The sequence below is a fragment of the Somniosus microcephalus genome, chromosome 19 (genome assembly GCF_052327205.1).
Source record: "Somniosus microcephalus isolate GS21.2 chromosome 19, FLI_Smic_1.0, whole genome shotgun sequence".
Classification (NCBI taxonomy): domain Eukaryota; kingdom Metazoa; phylum Chordata; class Chondrichthyes; order Squaliformes; family Somniosidae; genus Somniosus; species Somniosus microcephalus.
In genome coordinates, this window is record NC_141005.1 from 23,459,340 (window position 1) to 23,483,073 (window position 23,734).

Sequence of the window (23,734 nt, forward strand, 5' to 3'; positions counted from 1 at the left end):
GTGCTGTAAATTTCTATGATTCTGCCTGATCATGTGACATCTGCCCACACGACTTCTACAAATGTTATTACATTGTAGCCAGGATTGTTTAGTTTCCAATTCCGCCCATTTTGAAGCCAGGTCTCCGTTATGGCTACTATTGCATAACCCCATGTGGCAACTTGCGCCTGCAACTCGTCAATCTTATTTGTAACACTCCTCGCATTAACACACATGCATTTCAACAGCATGCTAGTTGGCTTTGCTTTTTTCCTGAATTTAACTGCTGCTCTTTCTACATTCTTCTTTGTTCTGTTGCTGTTTGTCCCTCCGAGTTTTCTATGCACCTTGTCTCTCCTCTCTGCTGCTGTGTCCTGGTGGCCCTCCGCCAGTGTGTGTATTTTGGCTATCTTATTTTCTTCTTCTGCTTATTTCGGCCCTGTGTCTGGAGCCCCTTGCATTTGTGTAGCAGCAGGAGAATGTGCAGCGAAGAAATGGTCAAAGGAAAGCGAGAGAGAGAGAGAGAGAGAGCAGCAAAAAGGATGTTGATTGATTAAGAGCAGTGTGTGCGCGTGTGTGTGCAAAACGTTGAGCAGCCTGTGGCGGCAGCAAAAGCCTACTGCACCTGGTATTCCCAGGCAGTCTCCCATCCAAGTACTAACCAGGCCTGACTCTGCTTAGCTTCCGAGATCAGACGAGATCGGGCGCATTCAGACTAGTATGGCCGTAGGCATATGCTAGCTGGCTTTCTCTTTACTTAAAGCTGTCGCCCATTTTTTTCTCTTCTACGCATTCATACAAGTATTCAACACTCAATTTACATTTACAAATTTTACTCCTCCCGCAACCCCCCACCCCCCCTCCACCTCTTCTTGCTGCTCTGCCTCCCACACAAACAAACTACAAGCCCAACCCTTCATTGCCTTCTATTCAAATATTACATCAAATAAACATGCTCAAACACCAAGTCTTAAGGGCTGTAGCATCTTTCAAACTGGACAAATACCCAGGCCCGCATCAAATCTATCCCACACTCTTAAGAGAAGTAAGACACCAAATAGCACAGGCTCTCACCATCATTTTACAATCCTCTCTGGCTACAGGTGTGGTGCCCGACCACTGGAGGACTGCTAACGTGCTACCGTTCTTTCAAAAGGGAGAGAGGGATAGACCGCATAATTACAGGCCAGTCAGCCTAACCTCGGTGGTGGGAAAATTATTGGAAAAAGTTCTGAGGGACAGGAGAAATCTTCATTTAGAAAGACACGGATTAATCAGGGACAGTCAGCATGGATTTCTTAACGGAAGGTCGTGTCTGACTAACGCAATTCAATTTTTCGAGGAGGTAACAAGGAGGGTCGATGAGGGTAGTGCCTTTGATGTAGTCTATATGGATTTTAGCAAGGCTTTTGATAAGGTCCCGCATGCCAGATTGGTCACGAAAGTAAAAGCCCATGGGATCCAAGGCAAAGTGGCAAGTTGGATCCAAAATTGGCTCAGAGGCAGGAAACAAAGGGTAATGGTCGAAGGGTGTTTTTGTGACCGGAAGGCTGTTTCCAGTGGGGTTCCGCAGGGCTCACAGAATCACAGAAACCCCACAGTGCAGATAGAGGCCATTTCGGCCCATCGAGCCTGCACCGACTCAGTACTGGACCCTTTGCTTTTTCTGGTATATATCAATGATTTGGATTTGAATGTAGGAAGTATGATTAAGAAGTTTGCAGATGATACAAAAATTGGCCGTGTGGTTAATAATGAAACAGAATGCTGTAGACTGCAGGAAGATATCAATGGACTCGTCTAGTGGGCAGAACAGTGGCAAATGGAATTCAGTTGGAATACACAATAAATGGTAGGACACTGAGAAATGCAGAGGATCAGCGGGACCTTGGAGTGCATGTCCACAGATCCCTGAAGGTAGCAGGACAGGTAGATAAAGTGGTTAAGCAGGCATACGGGATACTTGCCTTTATTAGCCGAGGCGTAGAATATAAGAGCGGGGAGGTTATGCTTCAACTGTATAAAACACTAGTTAGGCCGCAGCTAGAGTGCCGCGTGCAGTTCTGGTCACCACATTACAAGAAGGATGCGATTGCACTAGAGAAGGTGCAGAGGAGATTTCCGAGGATGTTGCCTGGGCTGGGGAATTTTAGCTATGAGGAAAGATTGGATAGGCTGGGGTTGTTTTTGGCAATATGGTTCTCTGTAAACTTTCATGCCAATAAAGCATTTTAATTGGAATTGGTAATTGGAATACAGGAGGCTGAGGCGAGACCTAATTGAGGTGTGTAAAATTATGAGGGGCCGAGATAGAGTGGATAGGAAGGACCTATTTCCCTTAGCAGAAGGGTCAATAATAGATTTCAAGTAATTGGTAGGAGGTTTACAGGGAATTTGAGGAGACATTTTTTCACCCAGTGAATGGTGGGGGTCTGGAATGCACTGCCTGAAAGGGTGGTAGAGGCAGAAACCCTCATCACGTTTAAAAAGTACTTGGATATGCACTTGAACTGCCGTAACCTACAAGGCTACGGACCAAGTGCTGTAAAGTGGGATTTGGGTGGATTGCTCTTTGTCGGCTGGCACGGACAAGATGGGCCGAATGGCCTCCTTCTGTGCTGTAAATTTCTATGATTCTGCCTGATCATGTGACATCTGCCCACACGACTTCTACAAATGTTATTACATTGTAGCCAGGATTGTTTAGTTTCCAATTCCGCCCATTTTGAAGCCAGGTCTCCGTTATGGCTACTATTGCATAACCCCATGTGGCAACTTGCGCCTGCAACTCGTCAATCTCATTTGTAACGCTCCTCGCATTAACACACATGCATTTCAACAGCATGCTAGTTGGCTTTGCTTTTTTCCTGAATTTAACTGCTGCTCTTTCTACATTCTTCTTTGTTCTGTTGCTGTTTGTCCCTCCGAGTTTTCTATGCACCTTGTCTCTCCTCTCTGCTGCTGTGTCCTGGTGGCCCTCCGCCAGTGTGTGTATTTTGGCTATCTTATTTTCTTCTTCTGCTTATTTCGGCCCTGTGTCTGGAGCCCCTTGCATTTGTGTAGCAGCAGGAGAATGTGCAGCGAAGAAATGGTCAAAGGAAAGCGAGAGAGAGAGACAGAGAGAGAGAGAGAGAGAGCAGCAAAAAGGATGTTGATTGATTAAGAGCAGTGTGTGCGCGTGTGTGTGCAAAACGTTGAGCAGCCTGTGGCGGCAGCAAAAGCCTACTGCACCTGGTATTCCCAGGCGGTCTCCCATCCAAGTACTAACCAGGCCTGTCTCTGCTTAGCTTCCGAGATCAGACGAGATCGGGCGCATTCAGACTAGTATGGCCGCAGGCATATGCTAGCTGGCTTTCTCTTTACTTAAAGCTGTCGCCCATTTTTTTCTCTTCTACGCATTCATACAAGTATTCAACACTCAATTTACATTTACAAATTTTACTCCTCCCGCAACCCCCCACCCCCCCTCCACCTCTTCTTGCTGCTCTGCCTCCCACACAAACAAACTACAAGCCCAACCCTTCATTGCCTTCTATTCAAATATTACATCAAATAAACATGCTCAAACACCAAGTCTTAAGGGCTGTAGCATCTTTCAAACTGGACAAATACCCAGGCCCGCATCAAATCTATCCCACACTCTTAAGAGAAGTAAGACACCAAATAGCACAGGCTCTCACCATCATTTTACAATCCTCTCTGGCTACAGGTGTGGTGCCCGACCACTGGAGGACTGCTAACGTGCTACCGTTCTTTCAAAAGGGAGAGAGGGATAGACCGCATAATTACAGGACAGTCAGCCTAACCTCGGTGGTGGGAAAATTATTGGAAAAAGTTCTGAGGGACAGGAGAAATCTTCATTTAGAAAGACACGGATTAATCAGGGACAGTCAGCATGGATTTCTTAACGGAAGGTCGTGTCTGACTAATGCAATTCAATTTTTCGAGGAGGTAACAAGGAGGGTCGATGAGGGTAGTGCCTTTGATGTAGTCTATATGGATTTTAGCAAGGCTTTTGATAAGGTCCCGCATGCCAGATTGGTCACGAAAGTAAAAGCCCATGGGATCCAAGGCAAAGTGGCAAGTTGGATCCAAAATTGGCTCAGAGGCAGGAAACAAGGGTGTTTTTGTGACCGGAAGGCTGTTTCCAGTGGGGTTCCGCAGGGCTCACAGAATCACAGAAACCCCACAGTGCAGATAGAGGCCATTTCGGCCCATCGAGCCTGCACCGACTCAGTACTGGGCCCTTTGCTTTTTCTGGTATATATCAATGATTTGGATTTGAATGTAGGAAGTATGATTAAGAAGTTTGCAGATGATACAAAAATTGGCCGTGTGGTTAATAATGAAACAGAATGCTGTAGACTGCAGGAAGATATCAATGGACTCGTCTAGTGGGCAGAACAGTGGCAAATGGAATTCAGTTGGAATACACAATAAATGGTAGGACACTGAGAAATGCAGAGGATCAGCGGGACCTTGGAGTGCATGTCCACAGATCCCTGAAGGTAGCAGGACAGGTAGATAAAGTGGTTAAGCAGGCATACGGGATACTTGCCTTTATTAGCCGAGGCGTAGAATATAAGAGCGGGGAGGTTATGCTTCAACTGTATAAAACACTAGTTAGGCCGCAGCTAGAGTGCCGCGTGCAGTTCTGGTCACCACATTACAAGAAGGATGCGATTGCACTAGAGAAGGTGCAGAGGAGATTTCCGAGGATGTTGCCTGGGCTGGGGAATTTTAGTTATGAGGAAAGATTGGATAGGCTGGGGTTGTTTTCTTTGGAACACAGGAGGCTGAGGTGAGACCTAATTGAGGTGTGTAAAATTATGAGGGGCCGAGATAGAGTGGATAGGAAGGACCTATTTCCCTTAGCAGAAGGGTCAATAATAGATTTCAAGTAATTGGTAGGAGGTTTACAGGGAATTTGAGGAGACATTTTTTCACCCAGTGAATGGTGGGGGTCTGGAATGCACTGCCTGAAAGGGTGGTAGAGGCAGAAACCCTCATCACGTTTAAAAAGTACTTGGATATGCACTTGAACTGCCGTAACCTACAAGGCTACGGACCAAGTGCTGTAAAGTGGGATTTGGGTGGATTGCTCTTTGTCGGCTGGCACGGACAAGATGGGCCGAATGGCCTCCTTCTGTGCTGTAAATTTCTATGATTCTGCCTGATCATGTGACATCTGCCCACACGACTTCTACAAATGTTATTACATTGTAGCCAGGATTGTTTAGTTTCCAATTCCGCCCATTTTGAAGCCAGGTCTCCGTTATGGCTACTATTGCATAACCCCATGTGGCAACTTGCGCCTGCAACTCGTCAATCTTATTTGTAACGCTCCTCGCATTAACACACATGCATTTCAACAGCATGCTAGTTGGCTTTGCTTTTTTCCTGAATTTAACTGCTGCTCTTTCTACATTCTTCTTTGTTCTGTTGCTGTTTGTCCCTCCGAGTTTTCTATGCACCTTGTCTCTCCTCTCTGCTGCTGTGTCCTGGTGGCCCTCCGCCAGTGTGTGTATTTTGGCTATCTTATTTTCTTCTTCTGCTTATTTCGGCCCTGTGTCTGGAGCCCCTTGCATTTGTGTAGCAGCAGGAGAATGTGCAGCGAAGAAATGGTCAAAGGAAAGCGAGAGAGAGAGAGAGAGAGAGAGAGAGAGAGCAGCAAAAAGGATGTTGATTGATTAAGAGCAGTGTGTGCGCGTGTGTGCAAAACGTTGAGCAGCCTGTGGCGGCAGCAAAAGCCTACAGCACCTGGTATTCCCAGGCGGTCTCCCATCCAAGTACTAACCAGGCCTGACTCTGCTTCGCTTCCGAGATCAGACGAGATCGGGCGTATTCAGACTAGTATGGCCGCAGGCATATGCTAGCTGGCTTTCTCTTTACTTAAAGCTGTCGCCCATTTTTTTCTCTTCTACGCATTCATACAAGTATTCAACACTCAATTTACATTTACAAATTTTACTCCTCCCGCAACCCCCCACCCCCCCTCCACCTCTTCTTGCTGCTCTGCCTCCCACACAAACAAACTACAAGCCCAACCCTTCATTGCCTTCTATTCAAATATTACATCAAATAAACATGCTCAAACACCAAGTCTTAAGGGCTGTAGCATCTGTCAAACTGGACAAATACCCAGGCCCGCATCAAATCTATCCCACACTCTTAAGAGAAGTAAGACACCAAATAGCACAGGCTCTCACCATCATTTTACAATCCTCTCTGGCTACAGGTGTGGTGCCCGACCACTGGAGGACTGCTAACGTGCTACCGTTCTTTCAAAAGGGAGAGAGGGATAGACCGCATAATTACAGGACAGTCAGCCTAACCTCGGTGGTGGGAAAATTATTGGAAAAAGTTCTGAGGGACAGGAGAAATCTTCATTTAGAAAGACACGGATTAATCAGGGACAGTCAGCATGGATTTCTTAACGGAAGGTCGTGTCTGACTAACGCAATTCAATTTTTCGAGGAGGTAACAAGGAGGGTCGATGAGGGTAGTGCCTTTGATGTAGTCTATATGGATTTTAGCAAGGCTTTTGATAAGGTCCCGCATGCCAGATTGGTCACGAAAGTAAAAGCCCATGGGATCCAAGGCAAAGTGGCAAGTTGGATCCAAAATTGGCTCAGAGGCAGGAAACAAAGGGTAATGGTCGAAGGGTGTTTTTGTGACCGGAAGGCTGTTTCCAGTGGGGTTCCGCAGGGCTCACAGAATCACAGAAACCCCACAGTGCAGATAGAGGCCATTTCGGCCCATCGAGCCTGCACCGACTCAGTACTGGGCCCTTTGCTTTTTCTGGTATATATCAATGATTTGGATTTGAATGTAGGAAGTATGATTAAGAAGTTTGCAGATGATACAAAAATTGGCCGTGTGGTTAATAATGAAACAGAATGCTGTAGACTGCAGGAAGATATCAATGGACTCGTCTAGTGGGCAGAACAGTGGCAAATGGAATTCAGTTGGAATACACAATAAATGGTAGGACACTGAGAAATGCAGAGGATCAGCGGGACCTTGGAGTGCATGTCCACAGATCCCTGAAGGTAGCAGGACAGGTAGATAAAGTGGTTAAGCAGGCATACGGGATACTTGCCTTTATTAGCCGAGGCGTAGAATATAAGAGCGGGGAGGTTATGCTTCAACTGTATAAAACACTAGTTAGGCCGCAGCTAGAGTGCCGCGTGCAGTTCTGGTCACCACATTACAAGAAGGATGCGATTGCACTAGAGAAGGTGCAGAGGAGATTTCCGAGGATGTTGCCTGGGCTGGGGAATTTTAGTTATGAGGAAAGATTGGATAGGCTGGGGTTGTTTTCTTTGGAACACAGGAGGCTGAGGCGAGACCTAATTGAGGTGTGTAAAATTATGAGGGGCCGAGATAGAGTGGATAGGAAGGACCTATTTCCCTTAGCAGAAGGGTCAATAATAGATTTCAAGTAATTGGTAGGAGGTTTACAGGGAATTTGAGGAGACATTTTTTCACCCAGTGAATGGTGGGGGTCTGGAATGCACTGCCTGAAAGGGTGGTAGAGGCAGAAACCCTCATCACGTTTAAAAAGTACTTGGATATGCACTTGAACTGCCGTAACCAACAAGGCTACGGACCAAGTGCTGTAAAGTGGGATTTGGGTGGATTGCTCTTTGTCGGCTGGCACGGACAAGATGGGCCGAATGGCCTCCTTCTGTGCTGTAAATTTCTATGATTCTGCCTGATCATGTGACATCTGCCCACACGACTTCTACAAATGTTATTACATTGTAGCCAGGATTGTTTAGTTTCCAATTCCGCCCATTTTGAAGCCAGGTCTCCGTTATGGCTACTATTGCATAACCCCATGTGGCAACTTGCGCCTGCAACTCGTCAATCTTATTTGTAACACTCCTCGCATTAACACACATGCATTTCAACAGCATGCTAGTTGGCTTTGCTTTTTTCCTGAATTTAACTGCTGCTCTTTCTACATTCTTCTTTGTTCTGTTGCTGTTTGTCCCTCCGAGTTTTCTATGCACCTTGTCTCTCCTCTCTGCTGCTGTGTCCTGGTGGCCCTCCGCCAGTGTGTATATTTTGGCTATCTTATTTTCTTCTTCTGCTTATTTCGGCCCTGTGTCTGGAGCCCCTTGCATTTGTGTAGCAGCAGGAGAATGTGCAGCGAAGAAATGGTCAAAGGAAAGCGAGAGAGAGAGAGAGAGAGCAGCAAAAAGGATGTTGATTGATTAAGAGCAGTGTGTGCGCGTGTGTGTGCAAAACGTTGAGCAGCCTGTGGCGGCAGCAAAAGCCTACTGCACCTGGTATTCCCAGGCGGTCTCCCATCCAAGTACTAACCAGGCCTGACTCTGCTTAGCTTCCGAGATCAGACGAGATCGGGCGCATTCAGACTAGTATGGCCGTAGGCATATGCTGGCTGGCTTTCTCTTTACTTAAAGCTGTCGCCCATTTTTTTCTCTTCTACGCATTCATACAAGTATTCAACACTCAATTTACATTTACAAATTTTACTCCTCCCGCAACCCCCCACCCCCCCTCCACCTCTTCTTGCTGCTCTGCCTCCCACACAAACAAACTACAAGCCCAACCCTTCATTGCCTTCTATTCAAATATTACATCAAATAAACATGCTCAAACACCAAGTCTTAAGGGCTGTAGCATCTTTCAAACTGGACAAATACCCAGGCCCGCATCAAATCTATCCCACACTCTTAAGGGAAGTAAGACACCAAATAGCACAGGCTCTCACCATCATTTTACAATCCTCTCTGGCTACAGGTGTGGTGCCCGACCACTGGAGGACTGCTAACGTGCTACCGTTCTTTCAAAAGGGAGAGAGGGATAGACCGCATAATTACAGGCCAGTCAGCCTAACCTCGGTGGTGGGAAAATTATTGGAAAAAGTTCTGAGGGACAGGAGAAATCTTCATTTAGAAAGACACGGATTAATCAGGGACAGTCAGCATGGATTTCTTAACGGAAGGTCGTGTCTGACTAACGCAATTCAATTTTTCGAGGAGGTAACAAGGAGGGTCGATGAGGGTAGTGCCTTTGATGTAGTCTATATGGATTTTAGCAAGGCTTTTGATAAGGTCCCGCATGCCAGATTGGTCACGAAAGTAAAAGCCCATGGGATCCAAGGCAAAGTGGCAAGTTGGATCCAAAATTGGCTCAGAGGCAGGAAACAAAGGGTAATGGTCGAAGGGTGTTTTTGTGACCGGAAGGCTGTTTCCAGTGGGGTTCCGCAGGGCTCACAGAATCACAGAAACCCCACAGTGCAGATAGAGGTCATTTCGGCCCATCGAGCCTGCACCGACTCAGTACTGGGCCCTTTGCTTTTTCTGGTATATATCAATGATTTGGATTTGAATGTAGGAAGTATGATTAAGAAGTTTGCAGATGATACAAAAATTGGCCGTGTGGTTAATAATGAAACAGAATGCTGTAGACTGCAGGAAGATATCAATGGACTCGTCTAGTGGGCAGAACAGTGGCAAATGGAATTCAGTTGGAATACACAATAAATGGTAGGACACTGAGAAATGCAGAGGATCAGCGGGACCTTGGAGTGCATGTCCACAGATCCCTGAAGGTAGCAGGACAGGTAGATAAAGTGGTTAAGCAGGCATACGGGATACTTGCCTTTATTAGCCGAGGCGTAGAATATAAGAGCGGGGAGGTTATGCTTCAACTGTATAAAACACTAGTTAGGCCGCAGCTAGAGTGCCGCGTGCAGTTCTGGTCACCACATTACAAGAAGGATGCGATTGCACTAGAGAAGGTGCAGAGGAGATTTCCGAGGATGTTGCCTGGGCTGGGGAATTTTAGTTATGAGGAAAGATTGGATAGGCTGGGGTTGTTTTCTTTGGAACACAGGAGGCTGAGGCGAGACCTAATTGAGGTGTGTAAAATTATGAGGGGCCGAGATAGAGTGGATAGGAAGGACCTATTTCCCTTAGCAGAAGGGTCAATAATAGATTTCAAGTAATTGGTAGGAGGTTTACAGGGAATTTGAGGAGACATTTTTTCACCCAGTGAATGGTGGGGGTCTGGAATGCACTGCCTGAAAGGGTGGTAGAGGCAGAAACCCTCATCACGTTTAAAAAGTACTTGGATATGCACTTGAACTGCCGTAACCTACAAGGCTACGGACCAAGTGCTGTAAAGTGGGATTTGGGTGGATTGCTCTTTGTCGGCTGGCACGGACAAGATGGGCCGAATGGCCTCCTTCTGTGCTGTAAATTTCTATGACTCTGCCTGATCATGTGACATCTGCCCACACGACTTCTACAAATGTTATTACAATGTAGCCAGGATTGTTTAGTTTCCAATTCCGCCCATTTTGAAGCCAGGTCTCCGTTATGGCTACTATTGCATAACCCCATGTGGCAACTTGCGCCTGCAACTCGTCAATCTTATTTGTAACACTCCTCGCATTAACACACATGCATTTCAACAGCATGCTAGTTGGCTTTCCTTTTTTCCTGAATTTAACTGCTGCTCTTTCTACATTCTTCTTTGTTCTGTTGCTGTTTGTCCCTCCGAGTTTTCTATGCACCTTGTCTCTCCTCTCTGCTGCTGTGTCCTGGTGGCCCTCCGCCAGTGTGTGTATTTTGGCTATCTTATTTTCTTCTTCTGCTTATTTCGGCCCTGTGTCTGGAGCCCCTTGCATTTGTGTAGCAGCAGGAGAATGTGCAGCGAAGAAATGGTCAAAGGAAAGCGAGAGAGAGAGAGAGAGAGAGAGAGAGAGCAGCAAAAAGGATGTTGATTGATTAAGAGCAGTGTGTGCGCGTGTGTGCAAAACGTTGAGCAGCCTGTGGCGGCAGCAAAAGCCTACAGCACCTGGTATTCCCAGGCGGTCTCCCATCCAAGTACTAACCAGGCCTGACTCTGCTTCGCTTCCGAGATCAGACGAGATCAGGCGTATTCAGACTAGTATGGCCGCAGGCATATGCTAGCTGGCTTTCTCTTTACTTAAAGCTGTCGCCCATTTTTTTCTCTTCTACGCATTCATACAAGTATTCAACACTCAATTTACATTTACAAATTTTACTCCTCCCGCAACCCCCCACCCCCCCTCCACCTCTTCTTGCTGCTCTGCCTCCCACACAAACAAACTACAAGCCCAACCCTTCATTGCCTTCTATTCAAATATTACATCAAATAAACATGCTCAAACACCAAGTCTTAAGGGCTGTAGCATCTGTCAAACTGGACAAATACCCAGGCCCGCATCAAATCTATCCCACACTCTTAAGAGAAGTAAGACACCAAATAGCACAGGCTCTCACCATCATTTTACAATCCTCTCTGGCTACAGGTGTGGTGCCCGACCACTGGAGGACTGCTAACGTGCTACCGTTCTTTCAAAAGGGAGAGAGGGATAGACCGCATAATTACAGGACAGTCAGCCTAACCTCGGTGGTGGGAAAATTATTGGAAAAAGTTCTGAGGGACAGGAGAAATCTTCATTTAGAAAGACACGGATTAATCAGGGACAGTCAGCATGGATTTCTTAACGGAAGGTCGTGTCTGACTAACGCAATTCAATTTTTCGAGGAGGTAACAAGGAGGGTCGATGAGGGTAGTGCCTTTGATGTAGTCTATATGGATTTTAGCAAGGCTTTTGATAAGGTCCCGCATGCCAGATTGGTCACGAAAGTAAAAGCCCATGGGATCCAAGGCAAAGTGGCAAGTTGGATCCAAAATTGGCTCAGAGGCAGGAAACAAAGGGTAATGGTCGAAGGGTGTTTTTGTGACCGGAAGGCTGTTTCCAGTGGGGTTCCGCAGGGCTCACAGAATCACAGAAACCCCACAGTGCAGATAGAGGCCATTTCGGCCCATCGAGCCTGCACCGACTCAGTACTGGGCCCTTTGCTTTTTCTGGTATATATCAATGATTTGGATTTGAATGTAGGAAGTATGATTAAGAAGTTTGCAGATGATACAAAAATTGGCCGTGTGGTTAATAATGAAACAGAATGCTGTAGACTGCAGGAAGATATCAATGGACTCGTCTAGTGGGCAGAACAGTGGCAAATGGAATTCAGTTGGAATACACAATAAATGGTAGGACACTGAGAAATGCAGAGGATCAGCGGGACCTTGGAGTGCATGTCCACAGATCCCTGAAGGTAGCAGGACAGGTAGATAAAGTGGTTAAGCAGGCATACGGGATACTTGCCTTTATTAGCCGAGGCGTAGAATATAAGAGCGGGGAGGTTATGCTTCAACTGTATAAAACACTAGTTAGGCCGCAGCTAGAGTGCCGCGTGCAGTTCTGGTCACCACATTACAAGAAGGATGCGATTGCACTAGAGAAGGTGCAGAGGAGATTTCCGAGGATGTTGCCTGGGCTGGGGAATTTTAGTTATGAGGAAAGATTGGATAGGCTGGGGTTGTTTTCTTTGGAACACAGGAGGCTGAGGCGAGACCTAATTGAGGTGTGTAAAATTATGAGGGGCCGAGATAGAGTGGATAGGAAGGACCTATTTCCCTTAGCAGAAGGGTCAATAATAGATTTCAAGTAATTGGTAGGAGGTTTACAGGGAATTTGAGGAGACATTTTTTCACCCAGTGAATGGTGGGGGTCTGGAATGCACTGCCTGAAAGGGTGGTAGAGGCAGAAACCCTCATCACGTTTAAAAAGTACTTGGATATGCACTTGAACTGCCGTAACCAACAAGGCTACGGACCAAGTGCTGTAAAGTGGGATTTGGGTGGATTGCTCTTTGTCGGCTGGCACGGACAAGATGGGCCGAATGGCCTCCTTCTGTGCTGTAAATTTCTATGATTCTGCCTGATCATGTGACATCTGCCCACACGACTTCTACAAATGTTATTACATTGTAGCCAGGATTGTTTAGTTTCCAATTCCGCCCATTTTGAAGCCAGGTCTCCGTTATGGCTACTATTGCATAACCCCATGTGGCAACTTGCGCCTGCAACTCGTCAATCTTATTTGTAACACTCCTCGCATTAACACACATGCATTTCAACAGCATGCTAGTTGGCTTTGCTTTTTTCCTGAATTTAACTGCTGCTCTTTCTACATTCTTCTTTGTTCTGTTGCTGTTTGTCCCTCCGAGTTTTCTATGCACCTTGTCTCTCCTCTCTGCTGCTGTGTCCTGGTGGCCCTCCGCCAGTGTGTATATTTTGGCTATCTTATTTTCTTCTTCTGCTTATTTCGGCCCTGTGTCTGGAGCCCCTTGCATTTGTGTAGCAGCAGGAGAATGTGCAGCGAAGAAATGGTCAAAGGAAAGCGAGAGAGAGAGAGAGAGCAGCAAAAAGGATGTTGATTGATTAAGAGCAGTGTGTGCGCGTGTGTGTGCAAAACGTTGAGCAGCCTGTGGCGGCAGCAAAAGCCTACTGCACCTGGTATTCCCAGGCAGTCTCCCATCCAAGTACTAACCAGGCCTGACTCTGCTTAGCTTCCGAGATCAGACGAGATCGGGCGTATTCAGACTAGTATGGCCGTAGGCATATGCTAGCTGGCTTTCTCTTTACTTAAAGCTGTCGCCCATTTTTTTCTCTTCTACGCATTCATACAAGTATTCAACACTCAATTTACATTTACAAATTTTACTCCTCCCGCAACCCCCCACCCCCCCTCCACCTCTTCTTGCTGCTCTGCCTCCCACACAAACAAACTACAAGCCCAACCCTTCATTGCCTTCTATTCAAATATTACATCAAATAAACATGCTCAAACACCAAGTCTTAAGGGCTGTAGCATCTTTCAAACTGGACAAATACCCAGGCCCGCATCAAATCTATCCCACACTCTTAAGAGAAGTAAGACACCAAATAGCACAGGCTCTCACCATCATTTTACAATCCTCTCTGGCTACAGGTGTGGTGCCCGACCACTGGAGGACTGCTAACGTGCTACCGTTCTTTCAAAAGGGAGAGAGGGATAGACCGCATAATTACAGGCCAGTCAGCCTAACCTCGGTGGTGGGAAAATTATTGGAAAAAGTTCTGAGGGACAGGAGAAATCTTCATTTAGAAAGACACGGATTAATCAGGGACAGTCAGCATGGATTTCTTAACGGAAGGTCGTGTCTGACTAACGCAATTCAATTTTTCGAGGAGGTAACAAGGAGGGTCGATGAGGGTAGTGCCTTTGATGTAGTCTATATGGATTTTAGCAAGGCTTTTGATAAGGTCCCGCATGCCAGATTGGTCACGAAAGTAAAAGCCCATGGGATCCAAGGCAAAGTGGCAAGTTGGATCCAAAATTGGCTCAGAGGCAGGAAACAAAGGGTAATGGTCGAAGGGTGTTTTTGTGACCGGAAGGCTGTTTCCAGTGGGGTTCCGCAGGGCTCACAGAATCACAGAAACCCCACAGTGCAGATAGAGGCCATTTCGGCCCATCGAGCCTGCACCGACTCAGTACTGGGCCCTTTGCTTTTTCTGGTATATATCAATGATTTGGATTTGAATGTAGGAAGTATGATTAAGAAGTTTGCAGATGATACAAAAATTGGCCGTGTGGTTAATAATGAAACAGAATGCTGTAGACTGCAGGAAGATATCAATGGACTCGTCTAGTGGGCAGAACAGTGGCAAATGGAATTCAGTTGGAATACACAATAAATGGTAGGACACTGAGAAATGCAGAGGATCAGCGGGACCTTGGAGTGCATGTCCACAGATCCCTGAAGGTAGCAGGACAGGTAGATAAAGTGGTTAAGCAGGCATACGGGATACTTGCCTTTATTAGCCGAGGCGTAGAATATAAGAGCGGGGAGGTTATGCTTCAACTGTATAAAACACTAGTTAGGCCGCAGCTAGAGTGCCGCGTGCAGTTCTGGTCACCACATTACAAGAAGGATGCGATTGCACTAGAGAAGGTGCAGAGGAGATTTCCGAGGATGTTGCCTGGGCTGGGGAATTTTAGTTATGAGGAAAGATTGGATAGGCTGGGGTTGTTTTCTTTGGAACACAGGAGGCTGAGGCGAGACCTAATTGAGGTGTGTAAAATTATGAGGGGCCGAGATAGAGTGGATAGGAAGGACCTATTTCCCTTAGCAGAAGGGTCAATAATAGATTTCAAGTAATTGGTAGGAGGTTTACAGGGAATTTGAGGAGACATTTTTTCACCCAGTGAATGGTGGGGGTCTGGAATGCACTGCCTGAAAGGGTGGTAGAGGCAGAAACCCTCATCACGTTTAAAAAGTACTTGGATATGCACTTGAACTGCCGTAACCAACAAGGCTACGGACCAAGTGCTGTAAAGTGGGATTTGGGTGGATTGCTCTTTGTCGGCTGGCACGGACAAGATGGGCCGAATGGCCTCCTTCTGTGCTGTAAATTTCTATGATTCTGCCTGATCATGTGACATCTGCCCACACGACTTCTACAAATGTTATTACATTGTAGCCAGGATTGTTTAGTTTCCAATTCCGCCCATTTTGAAGCCAGGTCTCCGTTATGGCTACTATTGCATAACCCCATGTGGCAACTTGCGCCTGCAACTCGTCAATCTTATTTGTAACACTCCTCGCATTAACACACATGCATTTCAACAGCATGCTAGTTGGCTTTGCTTTTTTCCTGAATTTAACTGCTGCTCTTTCTACATTCTTCTTTGTTCTGTTGCTGTTTGTCCCTCCGAGTTTTCTATGCACCTTGTCTCTCCTCTCTGCTGCTGTGTCCTGGTGGCCCTCCGCCAGTGTGTATATTTTGGCTATCTTATTTTCTTCTTCTGCTTATTTCGGCCCTGTGTCTGGAGCCCCTTGCATTTGTGTAGCAGCAGGAGAATGTGCAGCGAAGAAATGGTCAAAGGAAAGCGAGAGAGAGAGAGAGAGCAGCAAAAAGGATGTTGATTGATTAAGAGCAGTGTGTGCGCGTGTGTGTGCAAAACGTTGAGCAGCCTGTGGCGGCAGCAAAAGCCTACTGCACCTGGTATTCCCAGGCGGTCTCCCATCCAAGTACTAACCAGGCCTGACTCTGCTTAGTTTCCGAGATCAGACGAGATCAGGCGCATTCAGACTAGTATGGCCGTAGGCATATGCTGGCTGGCTTTCTCTTTACTTAAAGCTGTCGCCCATTTTTTTCTCTTCTACGCATTCATACAAGTATTCAACACTCAATTTACATTTACAAATTTTACTCCTCCCGCAACCCCCCACCCCCCCTCCACCTCTTCTTGCTGCTCTGCCTCCCACACAAACAAACTACAAGCCCAACCCTTCATTGCCTTCTATTCAAATATTACATCAAATAAACATGCTCAAACACCAAGTCTTAAGGGCTGTAGCATCTTTCAAACTGGACAAATACCCAGGCCCGCATCAAATCTATCCCACACTCTTAAGGGAAGTAAGACACCAAATAGCACAGGCTCTCACCATCATTTTACAATCCTCTCTGGCTACAGGTGTGGTGCCCGACCACTGGAGGACTGCTAACGTGCTACCGTTCTTTCAAAAGGGAGAGAGGGATAGACCGCATAATTACAGGACAGTCAGCCTAACCTCGGTGGTGGGAAAATTATTGGAAAAAGTTCTGAGGGACAGGAGAAATCTTCATTTAGAAAGACACGGATTAATCAGGGACAGTCAGCATGGATTTCTTAACGGAAGGTCGTGTCTGACTAACGCAATTCAATTTTTCGAGGAGGTAACAAGGAGGGTCGATGAGGGTAGTGCCTTTGATGTAGTCTATATGGATTTTAGCAAGGCTTTTGATAAGGTCCCGCATGCCAGATTGGTCACGAAAGTAAAAGCCCATGGGATCCAAGGCAAAGTGGCAAGTTGGATCCAAAATTGGCTCAGAGGCAGGAAACAAAGGGTAATGGTCGAAGGGTGTTTTTGTGACCGGAAGGCTGTTTCCAGTGGGGTTCCGCAGGGCTCACAGAATCACAGAAACCCCACAGTGCAGATAGAGGCCATTTCGGCCCATCGAGCCTGCACCGACTCAGTACTGGGCCCTTTGCTTTTTCTGGTATATATCAATGATTTGGATTTGAATGTAGGAAGTATGATTAAGAAGTTTGCAGATGATACAAAAATTGGCCGTGTGGTTAATAATGAAACAGAATGCTGTAGACTGCAGGAAGATATCAATGGACTCGTCTAGTGGGCAGAACAGTGGCAAATGGAATTCAGTTGGAATACACAATAAATGGTAGGACACTGAGAAATGCAGAGGATCAGCGGGACCTTGGAGTGCATGTCCACAGATCCCTGAAGGTAGCAGGACAGGTAGATAAAGTGGTTAAGCAGGCATACGGGATACTTGCCTTTATTAGCCGAGGCGTAGAATATAAGAGCGGGGAGGTTATGCTTCAACTGTATAAAACACTAGTTAGGCCGCAGCTAGAGTGCCGCGTGCAGTTCTGGTCACCACATTACAAGAAGGATGCGATTGCACTAGAGAAGGTGCAGAGGAGATTTCCGAGGATGTTGCCTGGGCTGGGGAATTTTAGTTATGAGGAAAGATTGGATAGGCTGGGGTTGTTTTCTTTGGAACACAGGAGGCTGAGGCGAGACCTAATTGAGGTGTGTAAAATTATGAGGGGCCGAGATAGAGTGGATAGGAAGGACCTATTTCCCTTAGCAGAAGGGTCAATAATAGATTTCAAGTAATTGGTAGGAGGTTTACAGGGAATTTGAGGAGACATTTTTTCACCCAGTGAATGGTGGGGGTCTGGAATGCACTGCCTGAAAGGGTGGTAGAGGCAGAAACCCTCATCACGTTTAAAAAGTACTTGGATATGCACTTGAACTGCCGTAACCTACAAGGCTACGGACCAAGTGCTGTAAAGTGGGATTTGGGTGGATTGCTCTTTGTCGGCTGGCACGGACAAGATGGGCCGAATGGCCTCCTTCTGTGCTGTAAATTTCTATGATTCTGCCTGATCATGTGACATCTGCCCACACGACTTCTACAAATGTTATTACATTGTAGCCAGGATTGTTTAGTTTCCAATTCCGCCCATTTTGAAGCCAGGTCTCCGTTATGGCTACTATTGCATAACCCCATGTGGCAACTTGCGCCTGCAACTCGTCAATCTTATTTGTAACGCTCCTCGCATTAACACACATGCATTTCAACAGCATGCTAGTTGGCTTTGCTTTTTTCCTGAATTTAACTGCTGCTCTTTCTACATTCTTCTTTGTTCTGTTGCTGTTTGTCCCTCCGAGTTTTCTATGCACCTTGTCTCTCCTCTCTGCTGCTGTGTCCTGGTGGCCCTCCGCCAGTGTGTGTATTTTGGCTATCTTATTTTCTTCTTCTGCTTATTTCGGCCCTGTGTCTGGAGCCCCTTGCATTTGTGTAGCAGCAGGAGAATGTGCAGCGAAGAAATGGTCAAAGGAAAGCGAGAGAGAGAGAGAGAGAGAGAGAGAGAGCAGCAAAAAGGATGTTGATTGATTAAGAGCAGTGTGTGCGCGTGTGTGTGCAAAACGTTGAGCAGCCTGTGGCGGCAGCAAAAGCCTACTGCACCCGGTATTCCCAGGCAGTCTCCCATCCAAGTACTAACCAGGCCTGACTCTGCTTAGCTTCCGAGATCAGACGAGATCGGGCGTATTCAGACTAGTATGGCCGTAGGCATATGCTAGCTGGCTTTCTCTTTACTTAAAGCTGTCGCCCATTTTTTTCTCTTCTACGCATTCATACAAGTATTCAACACTCAATTTACATTTACAAATTTTACTCCTCCCGCAACCCCCCACCCCCCCTCCACCTCTTCTTGCTGCTCTGCCTCCCACACAAACAAACTACAAGCCCAACCCTTCATTGCCTTCTATTCAAATATTACATCAAATAAACATGCTCAAACACCAAGTCTTAAGGGCTGTAGCATCTTTCAAACTGGACAAATACCCAGGCCCGCATCAAATCTATCCCACACTCTTAAGAGAAGTAAGACACCAAATAGCACAGGCTCTCACCATCATTTTACAATCCTCTCTGGCTACAGGTGTGGTGCCGGACCACTGGAGGACTGCTAACGTGCTACCGTTCTTTCAAAAGGGAGAGAGGGATAGACCGCATAATTACAGGCCAGTCAGCCTAACCTCGGTGGTGGGAAAATTATTGGAAAAAGTTCTGAGGGACAGGAGAAATCTTCATTTAGAAAGACACGGATTAATCAGGGACAGTCAGCATGGATTTCTTAACGGAAGGTCGTGTCTGACTAACGCAATTCAATTTTTCGAGGAGGTAACAAGGAGGGTCGATGAGGGTAGTGCCTTTGATGTAGTCTATATGGATTTTAGCAAGGCTTTTGATAAGGTCCCGCATGCCAGATTGGTCACGAAAGTAAAAGCCCATGGGATCCAAGGCAAAGTGGCAAGTTGGATCCAAAATTGGCTCAGAGGCAGGAAACAAAGGGTAATGGTCGAAGGGTGTTTTTGTGACCGGAAGGCTGTTTCCAGTGGGGTTCCGCAGGGCTCACAGAATCACAGAAACCCCACAGTGCAGATAGAGGCCATTTCGGCCCATCGAGCCTGCACCGACTCAGTACTGGGCCCTTTGCTTTTTCTGGTATATATCAATGATTTGGATTTGAATGTAGGAAGTATGATTAAGAAGTTTGCAGATGATACAAAAATTGGCCGTGTGGTTAATAATGAAACAGAATGCTGTAGACTGCAGGAAGATATCAATGGACTCGTCTAGTGGGCAGAACAGTGGCAAATGGAATTCAGTTGGAATACACAATAAATGGTAGGACACTGAGAAATGCAGAGGATCAGCGGGACCTTGGAGTGCATGTCCACAGATCCCTGAAGGTAGCAGGACAGGTAGATAAAGTGGTTAAGCAGGCATACGGGATACTTGCCTTTATTAGCCGAGGCGTAGAATATAAGAGCGGGGAGGTTATGCTTCAACTGTATAAAACACTAGTTAGGCCGCAGCTAGAGTGCCGCGTGCAGTTCTGGTCACCACATTACAAGAAGGATGCGATTGCACTAGAGAAGGTGCAGAGGAGATTTCCGAGGATGTTGCCTGGGCTGGGGAATTTTAGTTATGAGGAAAGATTGGATAGGCTGGGGTTGTTTTCTTTGGAACACAGGAGGCTGAGGCGAGACCTAATTGAGGTGTGTAAAATTATGAGGGGCCGAGATAGAGTGGATAGGAAGGACCTATTTCCCTTAGCAGAAGGGTCAATAATAGATTTCAAGTAATTGGTAGGAGGTTTACAGGGAATTTGAGGAGACATTTTTTCACCCAGTGAATGGTGGGGGTCTGGAATGCACTGCCTGAAAGGGTGGTAGAGGCAGAAACCCTCATCACGTTTAAAAAGTACTTGGATATGCACTTGAACTGCCGTAACCTACAAGGCTACGGACCAAGTGCTGTAAAGTGGGATTTGGGTGGATTGCTCTTTGTCGGCTGGCACGGACAAGATGGGCCGAATGGCCTCCTTCTGTGCTGTAAATTTCTATGATTCTGCCTGATCATGTGACATCTGCCCACACGACTTCTACAAATGTTATTACATTGTAGCCAGGATTGTTTAGTTTCCAATTCCGCCCATTTTGAAGCCAGGTCTCCGTTATGGCTACTATTGCATAACCCCATGTGGCAACTTGCGCCTGCAACTCGTCAATCTTATTTGTAACACTCCTCGCATTAACACACATGCATTTCAACAGCATGCTAGTTGGCTTTGCTTTTTTCCTGAATTTAACTGCTGCTCTTTCTACATTCTTCTTTGTTCTGTTGCTGTTTGTCCCTCCGAGTTTTCTATGCACCTTGTCTCTCCTCTCTGCTGCTGTGTCCTGGTGGCCCTCCGCCAGTGTGTGTATTTTGGCTATCTTATTTTCTTCTTCTGCTTATTTCGGCCCTGTGTCTGGAGCCCCTTGCATTTGTGTAGCAGCAGGAGAATGTGCAGCGAAGAAATGGTCAAAGGAAAGCGAGAGAGAGAGAGAGAGAGAGCAGCAAAAAGGATGTTGATTGATTAAGAGCAGTGTGTGCGCGTGTGTGTGCAAAACGTTGAGCAGCCTGTGGCGGCAGCAAAAGCCTACTGCACCTGGTATTCCCAGGCAGTCTCCCATCCAAGTACTAACCAGGCCTGACTCTGCTTAGCTTCCGAGATCAGACGAGATCGGGCGCATTCAGACTAGTATGGCCGTAGGCATATGCTAGCTGGCTTTCTCTTTACTTAAAGCTGTCGCCCATTTTTTTCTCTTCTACGCATTCATACAAGTATTCAACACTCAATTTACATTTACAAATTTTACTCCTCCCGCAACCCCCCACCCCCCCTCCACCTCTTCTTGCTGCTCTGCCTCCCACACAAACAAACTACAAGCCCAACCCTTCATTGCCTTCTATTCAAATATTACATCAAATAAACATGCTCAAACACCAAGTCTTAAGGGCTGTAGCATCTTTCAAACTGGACAAATACCCAGGCCCGCATCAAATCTATCCCACACTCTTAAGAGAAGTAAGACACCAAATAGCACAGGCTCTCACCATCATTTTACAATCCTCTCTGGCTACAGGTGTGGTGCCCGACCACTGGAGGACTGCTAACGTGCTACCGTTCTTTCAAAAGGGAGAGAGGGATAGACCGCATAATTACAGGCCAGTCAGCCTAACCTCGGTGGTGGGAAAATTATTGGAAAAAGTTCTGAGGGACAGGAGAAATCTTCATTTAGAAAGACACGGATTAATCAGGGACAGTCAGCATGGATTTCTTAACGGAAGGTCGTGTCTGACTAACGCAATTCAATTTTTCGAGGAGGTAACAAGGAGGGTCGATGAGGGTAGTGCCTTTGATGTAGTCTATATGGATTTTAGCAAGGCTTTTGATAAGGTCCCGCATGCCAGATTGGTCACGAAAGTAAAAGCCCATGGGATCCAAGGCAAAGTGGCAAGTTGGATCCAAAATTGGCTCAGAGGCAGGAAACAAAGGGTAATGGTCGAAGGGTGTTTTTGTGACCGGAAGGCTGTCACAGAAACCCCACAGTGCAGATAGAGGCCATTTCGGCCCATCGAGCCTGCACCGACTCAGTACTGGGCCCTTTGCTTTTTCTGGTATATATCAATGATTTGGATTTGAATGTAGGAAGTATGATTAAGAAGTTTGCAGATGATACAAAAATTGGCCGTGTGGTTAATAATGAAACAGAATGCTGTAGACTGCAGGAAGATATCAATGGACTCGTCTAGTGGGCAGAACAGTGGCAAATGGAATTCAGTTGGAATACACAATAAATGGTAGGACACTGAGAAATGCAGAGGATCAGCGGGACCTTGGAGTGCATGTCCACAGATCCCTGAAGGTAGCAGGACAGGTAGATAAAGTGGTTAAGCAGGCATACGGGATACTTGCCTTTATTAGCCGAGGCGTAGAATATAAGAGCGGGGAGGTTATGCTTCAACTGTATAAAACACTAGTTAGGCCGCAGCTAGAGTGCCGCGTGCAGTTCTGGTCACCACATTACAAGAAGGATGCGATTGCACTAGAGAAGGTGCAGAGGAGATTTCCGAGGATGTTGCCTGGGCTGGGGAATTTTAGTTATGAGGAAAGATTGGATAGGCTGGGGTTGTTTTCTTTGGAACACAGGAGGCTGAGGCGAGACCTAATTGAGGTGTGTAAAATTATGAGGGGCCGAGATAGAGTGGATAGGAAGGACCTATTTCCCTTAGCAGAAGGGTCAATAATAGATTTCAAGTAATTGGTAGGAGGTTTACAGGGAATTTGAGGAGACATTTTTTCACCCAGTGAATGGTGGGGGTCTGGAATGCACTGCCTGAAAGGGTGGTAGAGGCAGAAACCCTCATCACGTTTAAAAAGTACTTGGATATGCACTTGAACTGCCGTAACCTACAAGGCTACGGACCAAGTGCTGTAAAGTGGGATTTGGGTGGATTGCTCTTTGTCGGCTGGCACGGACAAGATGGGCCGAATGGCCTCCTTCTGTGCTGTAAATTTCTATGATTCTGCCTGATCATGTGACATCTGCCCACACGACTTCTACAAATGTTATTACATTGTAGCCAGGATTGTTTAGTTTCCAATTCCGCCCATTTTGAAGCCAGGTCTCCGTTATAGCTACTATTGCATAACCCCATGTGGCAACTTGCGCCTGCAACTCGTCAATCTTATTTGTAACGCTCCTCGCATTAACACACATGCATTTCAACAGCATGCTAGTTGGCTTTGCTTTTTTCCTGAATTTAACTGCTGCTCTTTCGACATTCTTCTTTGTTCTGTTGCTGTTTGTCCCTCCGAGTTTTCTATGCACCTTGTCTCTCCTCTCTGCTGCTGTGTCCTGGTGGCCCTCCGCCAGTGTGTGTATTTTGGCTATCTTATTTTCTTCTTCTGCTTATTTCGGCCCTGTGTCTGGAGCCCCTTGCATTTGTGTAGCAGCAGGAGAATGTGCAGCGAAGAAATGGTCAAAGGAAAGCGAGAGAGAGAGAGAGAGAGAGAGAGCAGCAAAAAGGATGTTGATTGATTAAGAGCAGTGTGTGCGCGTGTTTGTGCAAAACGTTGAGCAGCCTGTGGCGGCAGCAAAAGCCTACTGCACCCGGTATTCCCAGGCGGTCTCCCATCCAAGTACTAACCAGGCCTGACTCTGCTTAGCTTCCGAGATCAGACGAGATCGGGCGCATTCAGACTAGTATGGCCGTAGGCATATGCTGGCTGGCTTTCGCTTTACTTAAAGCTGTCGCCCATTTTTTTCTCTTCTACGCATTCATACAAGTATTCAACACTCAATTTACATTTACAAATTTTACTCCTCCCGCAACCCCCCACCCCCCCTCCACCTCTTCTTGCTGCTCTGCCTCCCAC

General features: G+C 46.5%; 9 non-coding genes and 1 pseudogene across 9 annotated transcripts; all 10 read right to left on the reverse strand.

Annotated features, from left to right (window-relative positions):
* Window positions 1–592: 592 nt before the first annotated feature.
* Window positions 593–711, reverse strand: LOC147103959 (5S ribosomal RNA). Its single transcript, XR_015072683.1, has one exon. It is a non-coding gene; the product is annotated as a 5S ribosomal RNA (ribosomal RNA).
* Window positions 712–3,198: 2,487 nt separating this feature from the next.
* LOC147103960 (5S ribosomal RNA) lies at window positions 3,199–3,317 on the reverse strand. The gene has a single exon (XR_015072734.1). It is a non-coding gene; the product is annotated as a 5S ribosomal RNA (ribosomal RNA).
* A 2,410-nt stretch (window positions 3,318–5,727) lies between these two features.
* LOC147103961 (5S ribosomal RNA) lies at window positions 5,728–5,846 on the reverse strand. Its single transcript, XR_015072456.1, has one exon. It is a non-coding gene; the product is annotated as a 5S ribosomal RNA (ribosomal RNA).
* A 2,415-nt stretch (window positions 5,847–8,261) lies between these two features.
* Window positions 8,262–8,380, reverse strand: LOC147103962 (5S ribosomal RNA). Its single transcript, XR_015072434.1, has one exon. It is a non-coding gene; the product is annotated as a 5S ribosomal RNA (ribosomal RNA).
* A 2,423-nt stretch (window positions 8,381–10,803) lies between these two features.
* Window positions 10,804–10,922, reverse strand: LOC147103963 (5S ribosomal RNA). Its single transcript, XR_015072631.1, has one exon. It is a non-coding gene; the product is annotated as a 5S ribosomal RNA (ribosomal RNA).
* A 2,413-nt stretch (window positions 10,923–13,335) lies between these two features.
* Window positions 13,336–13,454, reverse strand: LOC147103964 (5S ribosomal RNA). The gene has a single exon (XR_015072779.1). It is a non-coding gene; the product is annotated as a 5S ribosomal RNA (ribosomal RNA).
* A 2,413-nt stretch (window positions 13,455–15,867) lies between these two features.
* Window positions 15,868–15,986, reverse strand: LOC147103965 (5S ribosomal RNA; annotated as a pseudogene).
* Window positions 15,987–18,411: 2,425 nt separating this feature from the next.
* On the reverse strand, window positions 18,412–18,530 carry LOC147103966 (5S ribosomal RNA). Its single transcript, XR_015072849.1, has one exon. It is a non-coding gene; the product is annotated as a 5S ribosomal RNA (ribosomal RNA).
* A 2,417-nt stretch (window positions 18,531–20,947) lies between these two features.
* LOC147103967 (5S ribosomal RNA) lies at window positions 20,948–21,066 on the reverse strand. The gene has a single exon (XR_015072685.1). It is a non-coding gene; the product is annotated as a 5S ribosomal RNA (ribosomal RNA).
* Window positions 21,067–23,456: 2,390 nt separating this feature from the next.
* Window positions 23,457–23,575, reverse strand: LOC147103968 (5S ribosomal RNA). The gene has a single exon (XR_015072584.1). It is a non-coding gene; the product is annotated as a 5S ribosomal RNA (ribosomal RNA).
* Window positions 23,576–23,734: the final 159 nt, after the last annotated feature.